Below are 24,545 nucleotides of genomic sequence, written 5' to 3'. Positions count from 1 at the left end.
ATGTGATAGAATTCAGTCCAGAAGTGAACGGCAAAAGTATAGGCGGAAAAAAGGGTTGTGCTTTTATTGTGGTGATTCAGCTCATGTTATATCAGCATGCTCTAAACGCACAAAAAAGGTTGATAAGTCTGTTGCCATTAGTACTTTACAGTCTAAGTTCATTCTGTCTGTGACTCTGATTTGTTCATTATCATCCATTTCCGTCGATGCCTATGTGGATTCAGGCGCTGCCCTGAGTCTTATGGATTGGTCATTTGCCAATCGCTGTGGGTTTAGTCTGGAGCCTCTGGAAGTCCCTATTCCTTTGAAGGGAATTGACTCTACACCTTTGGCTATGAATAAACCTCAGTACTGGACACAAGTGACCATGCGTATGACTCCCGTTCATCAGGAGGTGATTTGCTTCCTGGTACTGTATAATTTGCATGATGTTCTAGTACTTGGTCTGCCATGGTTACAAACTCATAATCCAGTCCTTGACTGGAAATCAATGTCTGTGTTAAGCTGGGGTTGTCAGGGGGTTCATGATGATGCACCTCCGATTTCTATCGCTTCATCTACTCCTTCTGAGATTCCTGTGTTTTTGTCTGACTATCGGGATGTTTTTGAGGAGCCTAAGCTCAGTTCGCTTCCTCCTCACAGGGATTGCGATTGTGCTATAAATTTAATTCCAGGCAGTAAATTTCCTAAAGGTCGTTTGTTCAATCTGTCAGTGCCAGAGCATACTGCTATGCGGGATTATGTTAAGGAGTCCTTGGAAAAGGGACATATCCGTCCATCTTTGTCCCCTTTGGGAGCAGGTTTTTTTTTCGTGGCCAAAAAAGATGGTTCCTTGAGGCCTTGTATAGATTATCGTCTTTTGAATAAGATTACCGTAAAATATCAGTATCCTTTGCCATTGTTGACTGATTTGTTTGCTCGCATTAAGGGGGCTAAATGGTTCACTAAGATTGATCTTCGGGGTGCGTATAATCTTATACGAATAAAGCAAGGTGATGAGTGGAAAACCGCATTTAATACGCCTGAGGGCCATTTTGAGTATTTGGTAATGCCTTTTGGACTTTCTAATGCTCCTTCAGTCTTCCAGTCCTTTATGCACGATATTTTCCGTGAATATCTGGATAAATTTATGATTGTGTATTTGGATGATATTTTGGTTTTTTCTGATGACTGGGAGTCTCATGTTCAGCAGGTCAGGAAGGTGTTTCAGGTCCTGCGGGCCAATTCCTTGTTTGTAAAAGGCTCAAAGTGTCTCTTTGGAGTCCAGAAGATTTCTTTCTTGGGGTATATTTTTTCCCCTTCTACTATTGAGATGGATCCCGTCAAGGTTCAGGCTATTTGTGACTGGACGCAGCCTACATCTCTTAAGAGTCTACAGAAGTTCTTGGGCTTTGCTAATTTCTATCGTCGTTTTATAACTAATTTTTCTAGTGTTGTTAAGCCTTTGACGGATTTGACTAAGAAGGGTGCTGATGTTGCTAATTGGTCTCCTGCGGCTGTGGAGGCCTTTCAGGAACTTAAGCGCCGGTTTTCTTCTGCTCCTGTGTTACGTCAGCCAGATGTTTCGCTCCCTTTTCAGGTTGAGGTTGATGCTTCCGAGATTGGAGCGGGGGCGGTTTTGTCACAGAGAAGCTCCGATGGCTCAGTGATGAAGCCATGCGCGTTTTTTTCTAGAAAGTTTTCGCCGGCTGAGCGGAATTATGATGTTGGTAATCGGGAACTTTTGGCCATGAAGTGGGCATTTGAGGAGTGGCGTCATTGGCTAGAGGGTGCTAGACATCGTGTGGTGGTCTTGACTGATCACAAAAATTTGATTTACCTTGAGTCTGCCAGGCGTCTGAATCCTAGACAGGCTCGTTGGTCACTGTTTTTCTCTCGTTTCGATTTTGTGGTTTCGTACCTGCCAGGTTCAAAGAATGTGAAGGCGGATGCTCTTTCTAGGAGTTTTGTGCCTGACTCCCTTGGAAATTCTGAGCCCTCTGGTATCCTTAAGGATGGGGTGATTTTGTCTGCTGTCTCCCCAGACTTGCGACGTGCTTTGCAGGAGTTTCAGGCGGGTAAACCTGATCGTTGTCCGCCTGAGAGACTGTTTGTTCCGGATAATTGGACCAGTAGAGTCATCTCCGAGGTCCATTCTTCTGCGTTGGCAGGTCATCCTGGAATATTTGGTACTAGAGACTTGGTGGCCAGGTCTTTTTGGTGGCCTTCCTTGTCGAGGGATGTGCGTTCTTTTGTGCAGTCTTGTGAGGTTTGTGCTCGGGCTAAGCCTTGCTGTTCTCGGGCCAGTGGATTGTTGTCACCTTTGCCTATCCCGAAGAGGCCTTGGACGCACATTTCCATGGACTTTATTTCGGATCTCCCTGTCTCTCAAAAAATGTCCGTCATCTGGGTTGTGTGTGATCGCTTTTCTAAAATGGTTCATCTGGTACCCTTGCCTAAGTTGCCTTCCTCCTCTGAGTTGGTCCCTCTGTTTTTTCAGAATGTGGTTCGTTTGCATGGGATTCCTGAGAACATCGTTTCTGACAGGGGTCCCAGTTTGTGTCTAGATTTTGGCGGACGTTCTGTGCTAAGATGGGCATTGATTTGTCCTTTTCGTCTGCATTCCATCCTCAGACGAATGGCCAGACTGAACGAACTAATCAGACCTTGGAAACTTATTTAAGGTGTTTTGTTTCTGCTGATCAGGATGACTGGGTTACCTTTTTGCTGCTGGCCGAGTTTGCCCTTAATAATCGGGCTAGTTCTGCTACCTTGGTTTCTCCTTTCTTTTGTAATTCGGGGTTTCATCCTCGTTTTTCCTCTGGTCAGGTGGAACCTTCTGATTGTCCTGGAGTGGACATGGTGGTGGATAGGTTGCATCGGATTTGGAGTCATGTGGTGGACAATTTGAAGTTGTCCCAGGAGAAGGCTCAGCAGTTTGCTAATCGCCGTCGCCGCGTGGGTCCTCGACTTCTTGTTGGTGACTTGGTGTGGTTGTCTTCTCGTTTTGTTCCTATGAAGGTCTCTTCTCCTAAGTTCAAGCCTCGGTTCATCGGTCCCTATAGGATCTTGGAAATTCTTAACCCTGTGTCGTTTCGTTTGGATCTCCCGGCATCGTTTGCTATTCATAATGTGTTCCATCGGTCGTTGTTGCGGAAGTATGAGGTACCTGTTGTTCCTTCGCTTGAGCCTCCTGCTCCAGTGCTGGTGGAGGGAGAATTGGAGTATGTTGTGGAGAAGATCTTGGATTCTCGTGTTTCCAGACGGAAACTCCAGTATTTGGTCAAGTGGAAGGGTTATGGTCAGGAGGATAATTCTTGGGTGGTTGCCTCGGATGTTCATGCTGATGATTTGGTTCGCGCTTTTCATAGGGCTCATCCTGGTCGCCCTGGTGGTTCTCGTGAGGGTTCGGTGACCCCTCCTCAAGGGGGGGTACTGTTGTGAGTTCTGTTTTTGGGCTCCCTCTGGTGGTTACTGATGGTACTGGGTGACTTGTCTTTCCTGGGTTTCTGGGTTCCACCTGTTCCATCAGCATATGGGAGTTTCCTATTTAACCTGGCTTTGCTGGCATTTCCTCGCCGGTTATCAATGTATCCAGTGTGTCTTGTTTCCTCTGCTCCCTGCTCCTAGAACCTTCTGGACAAGCTAAGTTTGGATTTTCCTGTTTTGTGTTTTGCTTAATTTGGTTTTTACTCCAGCCTGCAGATATGTGATTCTCTGCTGCTGGTTGCTCTAGTGGGCTGAAATTGCTTTTCATGTACCATGAGTTGGCACATGAGTTCAAGTAATTTCAGGATGGTTTTTTGAAGGGTTTTTCGCTGACCGCGCAGTTCACTTTTGTATCCTCTGCTATTTAGCTTTAGCGGGCCTCATTTTGCTGAAACTGTTTTCATTCTATGTATGTGCTTTCCTCTCATTTCACCGTCATTATATGTGGGGGGCTGCTATTTGCTGTGGGGTATTTCTCTGGAGGCAAGAGAGGTCTGTGTTTCTTCTAATAGAGGAAGTTAGATCTTCGGCTGGAGCGAGACGTCTAGGATCATCGTAGGCACGTTCCCCGGCTACATTTATTTGTGTGTTAGGTTCAGGGTCGCGGTCAGCTCAGGTTCCATCGCCCTAGAGCTTGTTTGTATCTGTGCTTGTCCTTTTTGTGATCCCCTGCCATTGGGATCATGACAGTCTACTCCATATGTGTCCAGTCCCATCTAGGAGCCAATCCTTCAATTAATTGCCCCTTCCCCTGTAACCCCTTCATCATCAAATGTAACTCAATCATGCCATCTCAACACCCCAAAAGGTCCACAATATATCACCGTCATACAGACCTCGAACATAAAACCCATTGTTTGTTTGTTGTTAAATAAAATGTTTATTTTGTTTGCACAATCCCTGTTCTTTGTCTCTTTATACGAAAACACACACGTGTGTATAGTATTGTTGAGTCAAGTTGTAACGGGTATTTAACTGGAGGTGTTTTATTAGTAGTAAAGTCAGCAAACATATAACATTTACTTAAAGTGTATTAAACCATATCGTCTTGCCATGCAAGACATCCAATATCCGAAACAAAGTAAACAGCAAACTTGTCCCTCATGTGGGCAACTTCCACTGTAGTCCTCAGAGGGTGATCAAGGTAATTCGCAAAGTGGTATCAACAGGTTCATCAAGTTCTAATTGTAGTCACTCTTTTGCCAGGATGTAATTGTCATGCCGCTGCTGCCGCCGCCTCTCCCCACTGCAGCTCGCACGGGTGCACGCACGCGTCGCCTTCAGCTCTGCACGTGCGCACATCTGATTCCTCTGTTGGCGCTCTTTCCTGTCCTCTCTGTCATCCTGGAGGACTGTAACACGGAAATAGCTCCCACGCTGCTATGTAAACTGCTTCCTGCTGCTCCTCTGTGCCTGATGTTCATTTGTGTTTACAAGTGCTTCTGGTCGCCTGTGGTCTCTGTGCGTTCCTAGCTCTCTGATCTTGGGTCTCCTCCTCTCTCTGCAGTGCCTGCCTGTTTCCTGTGTTCCTGCCGTGTTCCTTCAGTTCCTTTTCCTCTGCGGTACCTGCCCGGCTCCTATATCCTTTCCTTGCTCCCGTCAGCCTCGGTGTCTCTATATTGTCCTGCCAGCCCCCGTATCTCCGTAGCGTTCCCATCTTCTCCCTCGTCTCAGTAGTTCCTTTCTGTTCCCTCTGTCACTTTTTGCCTACTGTGTACCCGTCTATCTCAGTCGATCCTCCAGCTTCCGTGGCAATAGTCCCTCACGGGCCTGCCCCTAACTCTCCCTGTATAGGGGGCAGTCCACCTGGTCAGCTCGTCCGAGAGGGGTTCGTCGTCACGGTCTAGTGGGTCCACTCTCCCTTTTCCCTGTTTGAATCGACACGCTCAAATAGGACTGCACTCGGGTGACATCCGAGTGCAGCCAGATTCTTACAGCATCACAGTAACATCAAGCCATGGACCCTGCTGGAGTCTCCGCCACTCTAAAAGAGTTACTCTTTTTGCGTGAAAACCAGACTAGGATCATGTCGTTTTTAAAGAATATGGAGTCTCGCCTAGCGGCTTTACAGCCTTCTGATCCTGGTATTGCTCCTCAGTTGGTTGCCCTTCAGCAGGAGCTAGGTCAACAACGGGACACTCAGTCCCATATTTTGAATTTTATGGCCTCCATTAATGATCGGCTTCTCTCCCTCCAGAATGTGGCCTCTGTTTCCACTCCTGTCTCTGCACCACAACCCTCGCCCTGACTTGCTCGACCTCCTCGTTATGGTGGGGATCCTAAAGCGTGCCGAGGCTTTCTTAATCAATGCCAGTTGCATTTTGAATTGTCTCCGCTACTTTATCCTACCGACCGAGCTAAGGTTGCTTTTATAGTATCCCATTTGGAGGGTGAGGCTTTGGTGTGGGTTAATCCCCTCTGGGAGCGTGATGATCCTTTGGTCTCCCAACTCAATCTGTTCCTGGATACCTTCCGCAAGGTTTTTGATGAACCTGGTTGTCTGGTCCCTACCACAGAGTCCCTCTTTAACCTTTACCAGGGTAGTCTCTCAGTAGCCCAGTACGCCATCCGTTTCCGGACTCTGTCCTCAGACCTTGGGTGGAATAATGAGGCTTTGGTTGGAGCGTTTTGGCGTGGTTTGTCTTCACGGATTAAGGATGAGCTGGCGGGACGGGACACTCCCACCTCTTTGGATGATCTTATCTCCTTGGCCATACGCATTGATCTGCGTTTTCAGGAGCGCACTCGCGAGCTTGTCAGAGAGAAGAGACCTCTTCGCCAGATCACTGTTGCTCGAGGGACTTCTTTTTCTCAAGCAGCCCCGGTGGCCTCTTCATCTTCTCCTGAACCCATGCAGGTCGATCACCTTAAGTCTTCTGAGCAACACCGCAAGGAGAGACTCGCACAATGTCTTTGTTTTTACTGCGGCAGTGCCTCTCATCTCTTACGCGCCTGTCCTCAGAAGCCGGGAAACGCTTCCGCCTAGGACAGGTAAGAGAGGCCTTCCTAGGCGGTTATGATTCCTCTCCGCCTCTGTTTTTTTCTGTTATTCTACATTTAGGTTCCCGTCACTTTTCTCTGGAGGCTTATGTTGAGTGAGGAGCGGCTAGGAACTTTGTTCAGCTCGAGGTTGTTAACAGGCTTGGGATACCTGTTAGACCCTTGGAGACTCCTAGACAAATAGCTTCCGTCGATGGTCAGCCTTTGCAGGAGACCGTCAACTTGGTTACGGAGGAAGTCGAACTTCAGATTGGAGCTCTTCATCGTGAGAAACTGGCCTTTTATGTTTTACCTTCTTTGTCTCATTCTTTCCTGTTGGGTCTTCCTTGGTTGAGAGATCACGAACCCACTCTGGACTGGCGTACTGGAGATGTTCTATGGTGGGGACAGTCTTGTCTGAACAGGTGCCTGCTTCCCGTCAAGCCTGCGTCCTCCTCTCGGTCTGCTTCGGAATCCGTGGGAATTCCTCCTGCCTATTGCGCTTTCTCGGACGTCTTTAACAAGAAGGAAGCGGAGATTTTGCCGCCGCACCGCGCTTATGACTGCCCGGTAGACCTTGTTCCTAGTTCTACTCCAGCTAGAGGTCATATTTACCCATTGTCTCCTACCGAGACTCAAGCCATGTCCGAATATATCCAAGAGAATCTGGCCAGAGGCTTCATTCGAAAGTCTTCCTCACCTGCAGGAGCTGGGTTCTTCTTCGTTAAAAAGGACGGTTCTCTTCGCCCATGTATAGACTACCGGGGTCTCAACACTATCACGATCAAAAACAAGTACCCACTTCCTCTCATACCAGAACTCTTTGATCGTCTACGTGGAGCACGAATCTTTACCAAATTGGATCTCAGAGGAGCTTATAATTTGATCTGTATCCATTCCAGTGACGAGTGGAAGACTGCGTTTAATACCAGAGATGGTCATTATGAATATTTGGTTATGCCATTCGGTTTATGCAATGCACCCGCAGTCTTCCAGGAGTTTGTAAATGATGTTTTTCGGGATCTACTTTACACCTGTGTTGTAGTGTACTTGGACGATATCCTTGTGTTCTCTCCAGATCTGTCTACTCACAGAAGAGATGTACGGCAAGTACTTCAGCGTTTGAGAGACAATCGGCTGTACGCTAAACTGGAAAAATGTGTCTTTGAACAGTCATCTCTGCCCTTCTTGGGTTTCATCATTTCTGACGGTGGTTTGTGTATGGATCCGGGAAAAGTTTCTGCCGTGCTCAACTGGCCACGTCCTCTTGGAGTGAAAGCAATTCAGCGATTTCTTGGATTTGCTAACTACTATTGGCAGTTTATCCCTCACTTTTCCTCTCTTTCAGCTCCAATCTCCTCCATGATTCGGAAGGGTGCCAATCCTCATCAGTGGTCGTCTGAGGCCAAAGAGGCTTTCTGGTCCATCAAGCAAGCCTTTGCCTCTGCTCCTATTCTTCATCGTTCTGTGGCCAATAAACCCTTCATCCTTGAAGTAGATGCTTCTGCAATTGGAGCTGGAGCTGTGCTCTCGCAAAAATCCTCTTCTGGTCATCTTGTGCCCTGTGGTTTTTTCTCAAAGATCTTCTCCTCCTCAGAAAAAAATTATTCCATCGGTGATAAAGAACTTTTGGCAATCAGGTTGGCATTAGAGGAGTGGCGGTACCTCTTAGAGGGGGCTTTACATCGTTTTATAATCTACACAGATCACAAGAATCTGGCGTATATTCGTTCTGCGCAAAGACTTAATCCTCGGCAGGCCAGGTGGGCCTTGTTTTTCGCCAGGTTTGACTTCAAACTTCGTTTCTTGCCAGGAAATAAAAACTCCAGAGCCGACGCTCTGTGTAGGTCATTCCAGGCGGTAGATATGAAAGAAGAGCCTGCGCACATCATCGATCCTGCCAGAGTCATCACAGTTGCTCCAGTCTCTCTCACTTCTTTGCCTCCGGGTAAGACCTTTGTCGCTGAAGGAAACAGGAGACGTGTCTTACTTTGGGGTCACGCCACCAAACTGGCTGGACATGTTGGTTTAAAAAAAAACTTTCATTTGATCTCTCGTTTTTACTGGTGGCCAACGTTGTCTAAGGATGTCCAAAGTTTTGTCGCCTCTTGTCCTTCCTGTGCCAAGAATAAGATTCCCAGGCAACTACCTTCCGGGCTTTTACATCCTTTACCAGTACATTCCACTCCGTGGCAACATTTATTTATGGATTTCATCACTGATCTGGATAAGTTGGAAACTTGGGCTGAAAGGTGGCAGATGAGGTTTAACAATGATAAATGTAAGGTTATACACATGGGAAGAGGGAATCAATATCACCATTACACACTGAACGGGAAACCACTGGGTAAATCTGACAGGGAGAAGGACTTGGGGATCCTAGTTAATGATAAACTTACCTGGAGCAGCCAGTGCCAGGCAGCAGCTGCCAAGGCAAACAGGATCATGGGGTGCATTAAAAGAGGTCTGGATACACATGATGAGAGCATTATACTGCCTCTGTACAAATCCCTAGTTAGACCGCACATGGAGTACTGTGTCCAGTTTTGGGCACCGGTGCTCAGGAAGGATATAATGGAACTAGAGAGAGTACAAAGGAGGGCAACAAAATTAATAAAGGGGATGGGAGAACTACAATACCCAGATAGATTAGCGAAATTAGGATTATTTAGTCTAGAAAAAAGACGACTGAGGGGCGATCTAATAACCATGTATAAGTATATAAGGGGACAATACAAATATCTCGCTGAGGATCTGTTTATACCAAGGAAGGTGACGGGCACAAGGGGGCATTCTTTGCGTCTGGAGGAGAGAAGGTTTTTCCACCAACATAGAAGAGGATTCTTTACTGTTAGGGCAGTGAGAATCTGGAATTGCTTGCCTGAGGAGGTGGTGATGGCGAACTCAGTCGAGGGGTTCAAGAGAGGCCTGGATGTCTTCCTGGAGCAGAACAATATTGTATCATACAATTATTAGGTTCTGTAGAAGGACGTAGATCTGGGTATTTATTATGATGGAATATAGGCTGAACTGGATGGACAAATGTCTTTTTTCGGCCTTACTAACTATGTTACTATGTTACTATGATCTGCCTCATTCTTCTGGTTGCACCGTCATCTTCGTGGTCATGGACCGTTTCTCCAAGATGGCTCATTTCATCGCTCTTCCAGGTTTACCTTCTGCTCCCGAATTGGCAAAGATTTTTGTTCACCATATTTTTCATCTTCATGGTCTTCCTTTACATATTGTTTCTGACCGAGGTGTTCAATTCACCGCCCACTTCTGGAGATCCCTCTGCAAATCTATGAACATTTCGCTTGACTTTTCTTCGGCCTACCATCCGCAGTCCAATGGCCAGGTGGAACGTACTAATCAGACCTTGGTAACTTATCTCCGTCATTTTTCCAATTCTCATCAGAATGATTGGTCTGACTTACTGCCATGGGCTGAGTTTTCTTACAATAACCATCCCAGCGAAGCCACTAACAAATCTCCATTTTTTATCGTCTACGGTCAACATCCTGGTCTTCCGGTTCCTCCTGTCTCTACTGTAATTGCGGCTGATCTTCTGTCTAGAGAGTTCTCCAGGGTCTGGCAAGAGACCAAGTCCGCCCTTGAGTTGGCTCAAGTTAGGATGAAGAGACATGCGGACAAAAGACGTCTCGATTCTCCTATATTCCATTCTGGGGACAAGGTTTGAGTTTCTTCTAAATTTATCCGTCTCAAAATCCCTTCACATAAGCTGGGTCCTCGCTATATCGGTCCATTCGAAGTTTTGTCTCGTATTAATGACGTTTCTTACAAACTTAAGTTACCTGCCTCTGCGTATTTCTAATTCTTTTCATGTGTCTCTCCTTAAACCTGTAGTTTTTAATCAGTTTCATTCTTCTAACCTTTGTTCTCCTCTGCCTGTTTCCGAGGATGATGTCTTTGAAGTTAGGGACATTTTAGCCATGAAAAAACTTAGAGGGAGAACTTTGTTTTTGGTTGACTGGAAGGGTTTTGGTCCTGAGGAGAGATCCTGGGAGCCTCGAGAGAACATTCGAGCTCCTCGTATTTTGTCCCGGTTTCTTTCTAGTCTTAAAAAGGAGGGGTGTAAAGACGGGGGTACTGTCATGCCGCTGCTGCCGCCGCCTCTCCCCACTGCAGCTCGCCGGGTGCGCGCGCGCGCACGTCGCATTCAGCTCTGCGCGTGCGCACATCTGATTCCTCTGTTGGCGCTCTTTCCTGTCCTGTCTGTCATCCTGGAGGACTGTAACACGGAAGTAGCTCCCACGCTGCTATGTAAACTGCTTCCTGCTGCTCCTCTGTGCCTCATGTTCATTTGTGTTTACAAGTGCTTCTGGTCGCCTGTGGTCTCTGTGCGTTCCTAGCTCTCTGATCTTGGGTCTCCTCCTCTCTCTGCAGTGCCTGCCTGTTTCCTGTGTTCCTGCTGTGTTCCTTCAGTTCCTTTTCCTCTGCGGTACCTGCCCGGCTCCTATATCCTTTCCTTGCTCCCGTCAGCCTCAGTGTCTCTATATTGTCCTGCCAGCCCCCGTATCTCCGTAGCGTTCCCATCTTCTCCCTCGTCTCAGTAGTTCCTTTCTGTTCCCTCTGTCACTTTTTGCCTACTGTGTACCCGTCTATCTCAGTCGATCCTCCAGCTTCGTGGCGATAGTCCCTCACGGGCCTGCCCCTAACTCTCCCTGTATAGGGGGCGGTCCACCTGGTCAGCTCGTCCGAGAAGGGTTCGTTGTCACGGTCTAGTGGGTCCACTCTCCCTTTTCCCTGTTTGAATCGACACGCTCAAATAGGACTGCACTCGGGTGACATCCGAGTGCAACCAGATTCTTACAGCACCACAGTAATTGTGCATAACAATACAAGCTTTGATCACACGATCAATTGTCTCAGTTTTTAGATTGATTGGTGTTCCCAAAACACGCCATTTTGATGCCAGCAAACCAAAGGCACACTCCACAGTCCTCTGTGCCCTTGTCAGCTGGTAGTTGAAAACCCTTTTGGTGTGATTCAAGTCACTCACGACTCGAGTAGGGTTTTATGAGGTTGGCACACATTTGAAATACCTCATTCCCAACCACAACAAATGGCATTGGCAGTCCTTCAGTGTTCGGAAAAGGTTGTGGCGGTGGAAAATTAAAATTATTACCATACAAACGTTGTCCCATGTCAGAGTTTTTTAAAGTCTGTGAGTCATTTTCTCGTCCAAATGAGCCAACATCAACGGCAACAAATCGACACTCAGCATCTGCAATCGCCATGAGAGCAATCGAAAAGTATTTTTTGTAATTGAAATACTCGGATCCACTTCCAGCAGGTTTCAGAATTTGAAAATGTTTGCTGTCCACTGCCCCCACACAGTTAGAATTACAAATTTCATTGAATTTTTCTGCATTTTTCAGCCAGAGTTCAGTTGTGGGTTGGGGGAGGAATTCTGCACGCAGGATGTCACATAAAGCATGGCAGGTTTCTCCAACAATCCCAGAAAGGATGGATACTCCAATCCGGAATTGGAAATGTAGAGATCTTAAGGTCTCTCCAGTAGACAGCAATCTGACGAACAGAAAATGGGGGAAAAAAAATCAGTACATGGCTTTTCTAACAATAATACAAACAACGTCTTTATTTTTCAAAATTACGTACCTTAGGGTCACCATCAGACGTTCCTCTGCAGGAATTGCTCTACATAGTTGCGTGTCCTGCCTGGTGATGGATCCTTGCACACACGTTGCAGCAATTAATCGAAGCTCTGATCAGACATCCTCGTGTAGTGGAAAACTTCTCTGGGTTTGCACACAGCTCGGTGTACAACGAGTGGTAGGCTATGTGCACACGATGCGGATTTGCTGTGGATCCGCAGTGGATTTTTCCGCGCAGAAACGCTGCAGATCCACACTGTGATGTACAGTACAATGTTATTCAATGGGATAAAAAAAAAAGCTGTGCAGATGGTGCGGAAAAATCAGTGCGGAATTGCTGCGGATTTCAAAGAAGTGCAGCGTTTCTGCACCCCTCCCAAAAAATGCGCAGTGGCAAAAACCGCAGAAAATCCGCATCAATTCCACATAAAAACCGCACAAAATCCACATAAAAACTGTGGCAAATCCGCGGCTGCGGATTCTGCCAGGAGATGTGGATTTTGTGCAGAATATTCTGCACCACTTTTCCTACGTGTGCACATAGCCGTAGGCTCCACGGCTCTCTCGGACTTCAACTATGGGATGTTGCCAGTAGCGACGACGATGTCTTCTCCGTCTTGCTCTTCTTCTTTGCAAGCCACAACAAAGGCAAAAGTCAATTTCAATTCCAAATCCAGATTACGATATAAGCTCTCCATGCCAAGATCCATCTTGTAGCTGTATAGAGCAGCAAAAGGTGAGGATTTCATCTGTGTAGGGTCTATATACAGAATCCCCATGAGACACGCCTATTGGGGGCATTTGCCGACTACAATAAAAGCAATCGCATACACACAAAGCGTTTTTTTTTGCATCATGCATGAGCTGATGTGGATAAAAAAATGCTGCGTAACCATGCGTTTTGGCATGCAGATGTGACGCTAATGTGAACTTAGCCTAAGGGACTAAAGGGACTCTGTCACCCCAAAAATCGTATCTGAGCTAAGCCCACCGGCATCAGTGGCTTATCTACAGCATTCTGTAATGCTGTAGATAAGCCCCTGACGTATCCTGAAAGATGAGAAATAAAGGTTATATTATACTCACCCAGGGGCGGTCCTGCTGCGGTCCGGTGTTGCGGACTGGGTTCGGTGCCTCCTATCTTCATTCGAATACGTCTTCTTGTCTTCTTGCAGCGGCTCCGGCGCAGGCGTACTTTGTCTGCCCTGTTGAGGGCAGAGCAAAGTACTGCAGTGCGCAGGAGCCGGGAAAGGTCAGAGAGGCCCGGCGCCTGCGCACTGCAGTACTATCTTTATAGGGGTTTATTTATGTTTCCCACATTCATATCCCACCCTTTCCCCTCCATCCTACACTTGCCTAACCTTCCCGGTTAAAATGTTAAAATCTCAATAAAACATTTGGAAAAAGGGGTGAATGTTTCAAGAATGGAGTAAAATTTTAGTAAATGGTAAATTACAAAAGTGCTTGTAGTTATCCGCACTATCCGACTATGCCGGTTTTAATAGGTTGAGAAGATCCCATTACTGGCTTTCCTGTGGTATTTTATGACCATAGGTCCTTGTCCTCTCTATAGCTATATACGTCACAAGGGAGACAGAAACAGGCGACTCCCTGTACAGCCGGGCAACATGGGGGGTCTGTAGGTGCACAGCCTAGTGATATGCGCAGCTTGGGTGGGGTGGTTCATCACTCTTAGGCCAGTCTCACACGTCCAGATAATTCCGGTACAGGAAAAATCGGTACTGGAATTATCCATGTCCGTGTGCTTACGTTGAACATCAGTGTGGCACACGTGCGGCAGCCGTGTGCCGCCCGTGTGCCGACTGAGGACCACACGGACCATGCAGGAGACAGCGCTAGAGTTAAGTGCTGTCCCCTGCGTGTGGTGCTGAAGCCGGTATTCATCCCTTCTTCCCAGCAGCGTTCGCTGGAAAGAAGGAATGAATAATCTTTTTTTTAATTTTTTTTTGTTTTTAAAATAAAGTTGCCGGTAATCTGCCCCCTCCCACCCCCTGTGCGCCCCCCGCTGGCATTAGAATACTTACCCAGCTCCCTCGGCGCTTACATCCTCTCAGCGTCGCAGCTCTTCCTGTATGAGCGGTCACGTGGTGCCGCTTATTACAGTAATGAATATGCGGCTCCACCCCTATGGGAGGTGGAGCCGCATATTCATCACTGTAATGTGCGGCACCACGTGACCGCTCATACAGGACAAGCAGCGACGCTGAGAGGATGTAACTTTATTTTAAAAAGAAAAAAAAAAGATTATTCATTCCTTCTTTCCAGCAAACGCTGCTGGAGAGAAGAAATGAATGGGGCTTCAGCACCACACGCGGGGGGGACAGCGCATGCAGTTTCACATTTGTGTTTTTTGCCGCAGCGTTTGTACCGCATATAAACGCATGCGTCGTGTTTTCCTATATTTAACATTAAAAACGCATGCGTTTTTTTTTTGGTTCGCGTTTTGCCACGTTTGACGACGCATGCGTCGTTTCGTTGCTTGCGTCTTGGCGCGGAAATGCAACATGTAGTAATTTCTAGAGGCGTCTATTTGCCGCCAGGAAACGCATGCGTTCGATTGCGCAAGGTTTGCGTCAAAAAAACGCATTGCTGTCTATGTAAACGCATGCGTTTTTAAGCACATGCGTTTGGTTGCGTTTTTGAACACATGCGTTTCAACAGAGAAAAACAAGTCTAGACACTGATAAGCCACCCCCCACCATCAAGGTGATAAAGGGATCCATCAGGGCATTACAACCATTACATGTGTAAGGGGCCCGGAGAGGAGAGGCAAGGAGGGAGGGCCCGGACTGACCAGACACGCAGTCAGCATGTCTCATACACTTTGGGCCCCGCATCTTTTCCTGCTGGTCTGGAGACATTATGAGGTGATTGCATCGCTCCTGCCTGATGTGGCCGCACTCACTGCAGCAGACGCTCCACAAGGACCTGGGCTTTTGCTCTGTCTGTGGCTGTGCAGAGCTCGGTGCCGCCTCCAGCAGAGGCTCCGCCTCCACCATCTCTCACCCTCACCTACTCCAGAACATAACAACAGCAGCAGTGACCGGAGCTCTGAGTTTGCAGGAAGAGATTGAAGCCAGTAAAGGTCAGCAATTCTGTGATGCTGCCTCCTAGTGGTTCCAGAACTAGGGCTTCTCACTGGGCTGCAGGAGGGACCCCGGGGCCCCACTATTCCTGTGGGATCCAGCTGCCGGCACTAGTGCACTAGGCTACACTACACTGTCCCTCCATAACACCAGTGCTAGGAAACTGCTGTGTAGGAAGTCTCCCTGTACTCATCACTTGCAGTCGGGATCGGGGGAGGGGGTGACCAAGAGTCTGCACTGGAAGAGAAAGCAGCCGCTCCTATAAGGGTATGTTCACACGTTCAGGATTTCCATCCTTTTTTTTTCAGGACTGTTTTTTTAAAAAACTGCAGCTCTTGGCAGAAAACGCAGGTCCTTTTTTTGGTCCTTTTTTGTCCTTTTATGATGCGTTTTTTGATGCGTTTTTTGATCCTTTTTGTTTATGCAGTTTTCTAACCCTAACCCTAACCCTAACCCTACCCCTAACTCTACCCCTAACCCTAACCCTACCCCTATTCTAACCTTAGTGAAAAAAAAAAAAAAAATTCTTAATTTTTTTATTGTCCCTACCAATGGGGGTGACAAAGTGGGGGGGGGTGTCATTTACTATTTTTTTATTTTGATCACTGAGATAGGTTATATCTCAGTGATCAAAATGCACTTTGGAGCGAATCTGCCAGCCGGCAGATTCGGCGGGCGCACTGCGCATGCGCCCGCCATTTTGCAAGATGGCGGCGCCCAGGGAGAAGACGGCCGGACGGACACCGGGACGCCGGGTAAGTATAAGGGGGGGAGATTAGGGCACGGGGGGGGCATCGGAGCACTGGGGGGGCATCGGAGCACGGGGGGGGGGGGGCATCGGAGCACGGGGGGCGGGATCAGAGCACGGGGGGGCAGCCACACTCCGCCCACGCACTTCCACCCGCTCCCCCGCACTTCCTGCTGCAGCGGTTCTGCACATCAAATCGCAGTAAAACCCGCAGATATATTTTTGATCTGCGGGTTTTACTGCGGTTTTGACCTCACAATGGAGGTCTATGGGTGCAGAACCGCTGCGGTTCAGGAAAAAGAAGTGACATGCTCCTTCTTTTTTGCCGCAGCTATTCTGCGCGGCTTTTTAAACGAAATTCCGGATCATGTGCACAGCAGTGACTGTTTTCCATAGGGTTACATTGTTATGTACCCTGCATGGAAAACAGCTGTGGAACCGCAGCGGCAAAACCGCTGCGGTTCCGCAGTAAAAAACGCACTGTGTGAACATGGCCTTATAGTCTCCTGCTGACTTCTGCCCTGGCTGTCTGCTGTCCTGGGATGATGGTGCAGGTGGTGAAGGCCCTGCAGCATAGGTAAGTATATATAACTAGCTATTGAACCCGTTCTACGCCCGGGTGGCGAGCATTTATATTGGTATATGGTCTCCATCCTGGTATGTGCTGCTCCATCCTGCGCCCCCATCCTGTCATGTGCTGCTCCCATCCTGCGCCCCCGTTCTGTCATGTGCTGCTCCCATCCTGCGCCCCCGTTCTGTCATGTGCTGCTCCCATCCTGCGCCTCCATTCTGTCATTTGCTGCTCCCATCCTGTCATTTGCTGCTCCCATCCTGCACCCGTTCTGTCATGTGCTGCTCCCATCCTGCGCCTCCATTCTGTCATTTGCTGCTCCCATCCTGTCATTCCCGTTCTGTCATGTGCTGCTGCCATCCTGCGCCCGTTCTGTCATGTGCTGCTGCCATCCTGCGCCCGTTCTGTCATGTGCTGCTGCCATCCTTCGCTCGTTCTGTCATGTGCTGCTGCCATCCTTCGCCCGTTCTGTCATGTACTGCTGCCATCCTGCGCCCGTTTTGTCATGTGCTGCGGCCATCCTGCGCCCGTTCTGTCATGTGCTGCTGCCATCCTGCGCCCGTTCTGTCATGTGCTGCTGCCATCCTGCGCCCGTTCTGTCATGTGCTGCGGCCATCCTGCGCCCGTTCTGACATGTGCTGCTGCCATCCTGCGCCCGTTCTGTCATGTGCTGCTGCCATCCTGCGCCCGTTCTGTCATGTGCTGCGGCCATCCTGCGCCCGTTCTGTCATGTGCTGCGGCCATCCTGCGCCCGTTCTGTCATGTGCTGCGGCCATCCTGCGCCCGTTCTGTCTTGTGCTGCGGCCATCCTGCGCCCGTTCTGTCATGTGCTGCGGCCATCCTGCGGCCGTTCTGTCATGTGCTGCGGCCATCCTGAGCCCGTTCTGTCATGTGCTGCGGCCATCCTGAGCCCGTTCTGTCATGTGCTGCTGCCATCCTGCGCCCGTTCTGTCATGTGCTGCTGCCATCCTGCGCCCGTTCTGTCATGTGCTGCGGCCATCCTGCGCCCGTTCTGTCTTGTGCTGCGGCCATCCTGCGCCCGTTCTGTCATGTGCTGCGGCCATCCTGCGGCCGTTCTGTCATGTGCTGCGGCCATCCTGCGGCCGTTCTGTCATGTGCTGCGGCCATCCTGAGCCCGTTCTGTCATGTGCTGCTGCCATCCTGCGCCCGTTCTGTCATGTGCTGCGGCCATCCTGCGCCCGTTCTGTCATGTGCTGCGGCCATCCTGCGCCCGTTCTGTCATGTGCTGCGGCCATCCTGCGGCCGTTCTGACATGTGCTGCTGCCATCCTGCGCCCGTTCTGTCATGTGCTGCTGCCATCCTGCGCCCGTTCTGTCATGTGCTGCTGCCATCCTGCGCCCGTTCTGTCATGTGCTGCGGCCATCCTGCGCCCGTTCTGTCATGTGCTGCTGCCATCCTGCGCCCGTTCTGTCATGTGCTGCGGCCATCCTGCGCCCGTTCTGTCATGTGCTGCTGCCATCCTGCGCCCGTTCTGTCATGTGCTGCGGCCATCCTGAGCCCGTTCTGTCATGTGCTGCTGCCATCCTGCGCCCGTTCTGTCATGTGCTGCGGCCATCCTGCGCCCGTTCTGTCATGTGCTGCGGCCATCCTGAGTCCGTTCTGTCATGTGCTGCGGCCATCCTGCGCCCGTTCTGTCATGTGCTGCGGCCATCCTGCGGCCGTTCTGACATGTGCTGCTGCCATCCTGCGCCCGTTCTGTCATGTGCTGCTGCCATCCTGCGCCCGTTCTGTCATGTGCTGCTGCCATCCTGCGCCCGTTCTGTCATGTGCTGCGGCCATCCTGCGCCCGTTCTGTCATGTGCTGCTGCCATCCTGCGCCCGTTCTGTCATGTGCTGCTCCCATCCTGCGCCACCATTGTATTATATGCCCCCTGCTCCAGTGTGTATGCCCCCGAATGCTGCTGCCATATAAAAAAAAAAAATACCATACTCACCGATCGTCCGGCTCCACTGCAGGTATGTCTTCAAGAAAATGGCGCCGGAAAGCGGGGACTGCGCAGGCGCCGATTCCGGCAGCAGGAATCGGCGCCTGCGCAGTCCGTGCTTTCCGGCGCCATTTTCTTGAAGACACACCTGCAGTGGAGCCGGAGTGTGTCTTCAAGAAAATGGCGCCGGAAAGCGCGGACTGCGCAGGCGCCGATTCCGGCAGCAGGAATCGGCGCCTGCGCAGTCCGCGCCCTCCGGAGCAGAGGAGCCGGGAGACGGAGCCGCAAGCAGCGCTGGAACCGGGAAAGGTGAGTATACTTACCCTCCCTCCTGGCGGTCCCTGACTCTCCGGTGGAGATCGCGGTATGCGTTCAGTGCTTACGCATACCGCGATCTCCCGGGAGCGTCGCTCTGTGAGGCCCAGACTGCGCCGGCGCTTGCGCTTGCGCAGTCTATAGAGGCTTCGGACAGAGTGACGCTCCCAGCGTTATATTATAGATAGTGTGCGTATGATACTATGTGTATATAGTGTATGTAATATATAGTGTGCAGTATATGTATTTTCTTGTTTGTAAATAAGTGTATGGATATACTGGAGATGATCCTTGTATATGTAATAGTGTATCTGCAGTATATAGTGTAGTTAATGTATAGCATTATATACTTAGTCAGTCAGCAATAGTGCAAGTTCCACCACTTAAAAAGATGAGAGGCGTCTGTAATTTACATCATAGGTAGACCTCAACTATGGTAGACAAACTGAGAAAAAAAAATCCAGAAAATCACATTGTCTGTTTTTTTAACATTTTATTTACATATTATGGTGGAAAATAAGTATTTGGTCAGAAACAAAATTTCATCTCAATACTTTGTAATATATCCTTTGTTGTCAATGACAGAGGTCAAACGTTTTCTGTAAGTCTTCACAAGGTTGCCACACACTGTTGTTGGTATGTTGGCCCATTCCTCCATGCAGATCTCCTCTAGAGCAGTGATGTTTTTGGCTTTTCGCTTGGCAACACGGACTTTCAACTCCCTCCAAAGGTTTTCTATAGGGTTGAGATCTGGAGACTGGCTAGGCAACTCCAGGACCTTGAAATGCTTCTTACGAAGCCACTCCTTCGTTGCCCTGGCGGTGTGCTTTGGATCATTGTCATGTTAAAAGACCCAGCCATGTTTCATCTTCAATGCCCTTGCTGATGGAAGGAGGTTTGCACTCAAAATCTCACGATACATGGCCCCATTCATTCTTTCATGTACCCGGATCAGTCGTCCTGGCCCCTTTGCAGAGAAACAGCCCCAAAGCATGATGTTTCCACCACCATGCTTTACAGTAGGTATGGTGTTTGATGGATGCAACTCAGTATTCTTTTTCCTCCAAACACGACAAGTTGTGTTTCTACCAAACAGTTCCAGTTTGGTTTCATCAGACCATAGGACATTCTCCCAAAACTCCCCTGGATCATCCAAATGCTCTCTAGCAAACTTCAGACGGGCCCGGACATGTACTGGCTTAAGCAGTGGGACACGGCTGGCACTGCAGGATCTGAGTCCATGGTGGCGTAGTGTGTTACTTATGGTAGGCCTTGTTACATTGGTCCCAGCTCTCTGCAGTTCATTCACTAGGTCCCCCCGCGTGGTTCTGGGATTTTTGCTCACCGTTCTTGTGATCATTCTGACCCCACGGGGTGGGATTTTGCGTGGAGCCCCAGATCGAGGGAGATTATCAGTGGTCTTGTATGTCTTCCATTTTCTAATTATTGCTCCCACTGTTGATTTTTTCACTCCAAGCTGGTTGGCTATTGCAGATTCAGTCTTCCCAGCCTGGTGCAGGGCTACAATTTTGTTTCTGGTGTCCTTTGACAGCTCTTTGGTCTTCACCATAGTGGAGTTTGGAGTCAGACTGTTTGAGGGTGTGCACAGGTGTCTTTTTATACTGATAACAAGTTTTAACAGGTGCCATTACTACAGGTAATGAGTGGAAGACAGAGGAGCTTCTTAAAGAAGAAGTTACAGGTCTGTGAGAGCCTGAAATCTTGATTGTTTGTTTCTGACCAAATACTTATTTTCCACCATAATATGCAAATAAAATGTTAAAAAAAACAGACAATGTGATTTTCTGGATTTTTTTTCTCAGTTTGTCTCCCATAGTTGAGGTCTACCTATGATGTAAATTACAGACGCCTCTCATCTTTTTAAGTGGTGGAACTTGCACTATTGCTGACTGACTAAATACTTTTTTGCCCCACTGTATATATATATATATATATATATATATATATATGATCCTTGTATCTGTAGTATATATTGTACGTAATGTATAGTGTACAGTGTGTGTGTGTGTATGTATATATATTATAGTTCTATCAGTGTAGAGATGCCATGTCTACAGAGGAGTGCTGCACTCTGTACCCTAATGCCAGCACACAATGCGTGTATTTTTATGAATTATCTTAAATAACACACCTCACCTATAATGCGTGAGAAGACGTCATATACTGGTATACTGTATGTATATATGTGAGCATTTTACAGGGCCGCCATCAGGGCATGACGGCCGTGACTGGCGTATGGGGCCCGGTGGGCAGAGGGGGCCCGCATTGGGCCCCGTCTCATCTGCTCACCGGGCCCCTACCGGCAGCCACAGGCCCTTAGCGCCGATGCTGCAGCTGTTCAAAGCTATTGACGTGCGGGTGCGGGCCCACACGTCAATAGTTAACAGCCGCCAGTCAATCTGAGGCTGGCAGCTGACGTCAGTCGCAGCGTGCGTGCATGTCGCCGGCGTCTGACGTCATTGTCAGTCGCCGGCGAGTGCACGCTGCAGCTGCGTGGAGACAGAGAACTTCGCCCGCTGCAGGAGCACAGCCAGGTAAGAAGAACTTTTTTTTTTTTTTTTCCTTGAGAGCGGCGATCCGGGGGGCCCAGGGAAGAACGCTGGACACAGATGGGGCAGAGTGCTGGACACAGATGGGGCAGAGTGCTAGACACAGATGGGGCAGAGTGCTGGACACAGATGGGGCAGAGTGCTGGACACAGATGGGGCAGAGTGCTGGACACAGATGGGGCAGGATTGGAAACAGATGGGGCAGGTCAGGATTGGAAACAGATGGGGCAGAGTGCTGGACACAGATGGGGCAGAGTGCTGGACACAGATGGGGCAGAGTGCTGGACACAGATGGGGCAGGATTAGAAACAGATGGGGCAGAGTGCTGGACACAGATGGGGCAGAGTGCTGGACACAGATGGGGCAGAGTGCTGGACACAGATGGGGCAGGATTGGAAACAGATGGGGCAGGTCAGGATTGGAAACAGATGGGGCAGAGTGCTGGACACAGATGGGGCAGAGTGCTGGACACAGATGGGGCAGAGTGCTGGACACAGATGGGGCAGGATTAGAAACAGATGGGGCAGAGTGCTGGACACAGATGGGGCAGAGTGCTGGACACAGATGGGGCAGAGTGCTGGACACAGATGGGGCAGAGTGCTGGACACAGATGGGGCAGAGTGCTGGACACAGATGGGACAGAGTGCTGGACACAGATGGGGCAGGATTGGAAACAGATGGGGCAGAATGGAGACAGATGGGGCAGGATTGGAGACAGATGGGGCAGGATGGATACGATGGAGACAGATGGGGCAGGATGGGGAGATCATATGGGGCAGGATGGGAGAACATATGGCTGACGCCAGGAATGAGACACACGGGGGCTAGGATGGCGAATATTACCATAGGGGCTAATTAAGGGATATTATTATTGCAGTGATGCATTTATTTTATTTTTTGAGTATACTGTTTTAAATGGGGGGCAGTCCTGTTACTGTGTAGAGTGATACTGTGTTGCCTTCTTCATGTGGTGTAATGTAAAGGCTGGGAAAATTAAGTAATGTGTTCTACAAGCGGAACTCGAGATAATTGTGTTATTTCCTGCAGAGACGAGTCCTGGCTGGATGAAGTGATGGCGGTCTGTGCTGGATGAAAGATGATGGACTTCACCTAGAGACGTCACTGGTGAGTCAGTGTTACCTATACACTGACACTATACACTGTATACTATATACAGAGGTCCTGTGTATAATGTCACCAGTGATCACTGTATTACCTATACATTATATACAGAGCTCCTGTGTACAATGTCACCGGTAGGGTTGAGCGACCTTGACCTTTTTAGAGTCGAGCCGTGTTTCGCGAAACCCGACTATCTTAGAAGTCGAGTCGAGTGGAATCGGCCGATTATCGCGAAAAGTCGGGTATCGCCCGAAACACGAAACCCAATGCAAGTCAATGGGGGAGCATAGTCGGCAGTGAGTGGAGGCCAGGAAAACACCTACACTGCCCATTTTAATGGCAAAAACATCCATTCTTGTTAAAGAAGCTTGTCAATCGTAATTTACCTTATAATAATTGGAAGGCATTTGAAATTGGGGGTCATTTGGCTAAAGTTGTGGGGGGTAGGGCTGGTTCAAGTAATTAGTGGGCCCAGTAAATCTGGACCACGTCACGGCAGTGGAGCAGGGAGAGGTAAGTATTTCAACTTTGCAAGTGCTGTGATCCTGAGCAAGCAGGGGGGGCCCACTCGTTGGCATTGGCACTGGCACAGGGCCCCTTAAAGTACAGCGGTGTGTTTGCATGGCGGGGGCGCCTCCCACCGGCAGCAACACTTTTGCGTACTATGAGAGGCCCTGTGCCAGTGACGTCGCCAACTAGTATTCCTCCCCCCACCTGATGAAGGAACCTGCACTTTCATCTGCACCTTCCTCTTTGTCCCCGTGTAAGGTGGTATGGTATGCGGGAAGAGGAACCTGACTTTCAGCAGGGTCACAATCTTGCTGTGTAGCGTGCACGGGGAATTTTGCGTTATGGGTCAATGTACCAGCAGACTCATCTATCACTGGCTGGGCAATGGGCAGGATGAGGAGGAAACACAGATATAGGCCCAAAGAATAAAGTTGGCTAAATGCAGTTCAAAATTGGTAACACAGGACTAACCAGGGGGCATTGCAGTGGAGGACAACTGGAATGAGAGGCTGACACAGAGAGTAGGCCCAAATCAGTAAGTAGTCGAAATGCAGTTCAAAATTGACAACCGTAGTAAACAGGCGGCACAGCTTTGTTCAGTGGAGGAGAACAGCAAGGAGTGGCAGACACCGATAGTAGGCCCCAACCCAACTAGTAGGCCAAATGCAGTCTAACATTAACAACTACTTAACGAGAGCCTGAAAATGGAATTTCAGGACAGGAAACCAGGAGAACAGCAAGGAGTGGCAGACACCGATAGTAGGCCCCAAACCAACTAGTACGCCAAATGCAGTTGTTCCGTTTAACCACAATTTAATGAGAGCCTGAAGATAGAAGTTCAGGAAAGGCAACCTGGAGATCACCTTGGAGTGTAACACACCATCTCTCTACACCCCATACCCAATTTGTAGGCCTAATGCAGCGTAGTTTCCAACAACTACTAAACGAGAGCCGGAAGATCGAAGCTCAGGAAAGGCAACCTGGAGAACACCTTGGAGTGGAACACACCATCTCTCTACACCCCATACCCAATTTGTAGGCCTAATGCAGTGTAGTTTCCAACAACTACTAAACGAGAGCATTAAGATCGAAGCATTGGCGAGGAAACCTGGGGAACACCTTGGAGTGGAACACACCATCTCTCTACACCCCATACCCAATTTGTAGGCCTAATGCAGCGTAGTTTCCAACAACTACTAAACGAGAGCCGGAAGATCGAAGCTCAGGAAAGGCAACCTGGAGAACACCTTGGAGTGGAACACACCATCTCTCTACACCCCATACCCAATTTGTAGGCCTAATGCAGTGTAGTTTCCAAGAACTACTAAACGAGAGCCGGAAGATCGAAGCTCAGGAAAAGCAACCTGGAGAACACCTTGGAGTGGAACACACCATCTCTCTACACCCCATACCCAATTTGTAGGCCTAATGCAGTGTAGTTTCCAAGAACTACTAAACGAGAGCCGGAAGATCGAAGCTCAGGAAAGGCAACCTGGAGAACACCTTGGAGTGGAACACACCATCTCTCTACACCCCATACCCAATTTGTAGGCCTAATGCAGTGTAGTTT

Source organism: Ranitomeya imitator, chromosome 3 (assembly GCF_032444005.1).
Source record: "Ranitomeya imitator isolate aRanImi1 chromosome 3, aRanImi1.pri, whole genome shotgun sequence".
In the NCBI taxonomy this organism is placed as follows: Eukaryota; Metazoa; Chordata; class Amphibia; order Anura; family Dendrobatidae; genus Ranitomeya; species Ranitomeya imitator.
The sequence above is the reverse complement of the archived record's forward strand: the minus strand, read 5'-3'. Positions refer to the sequence as shown.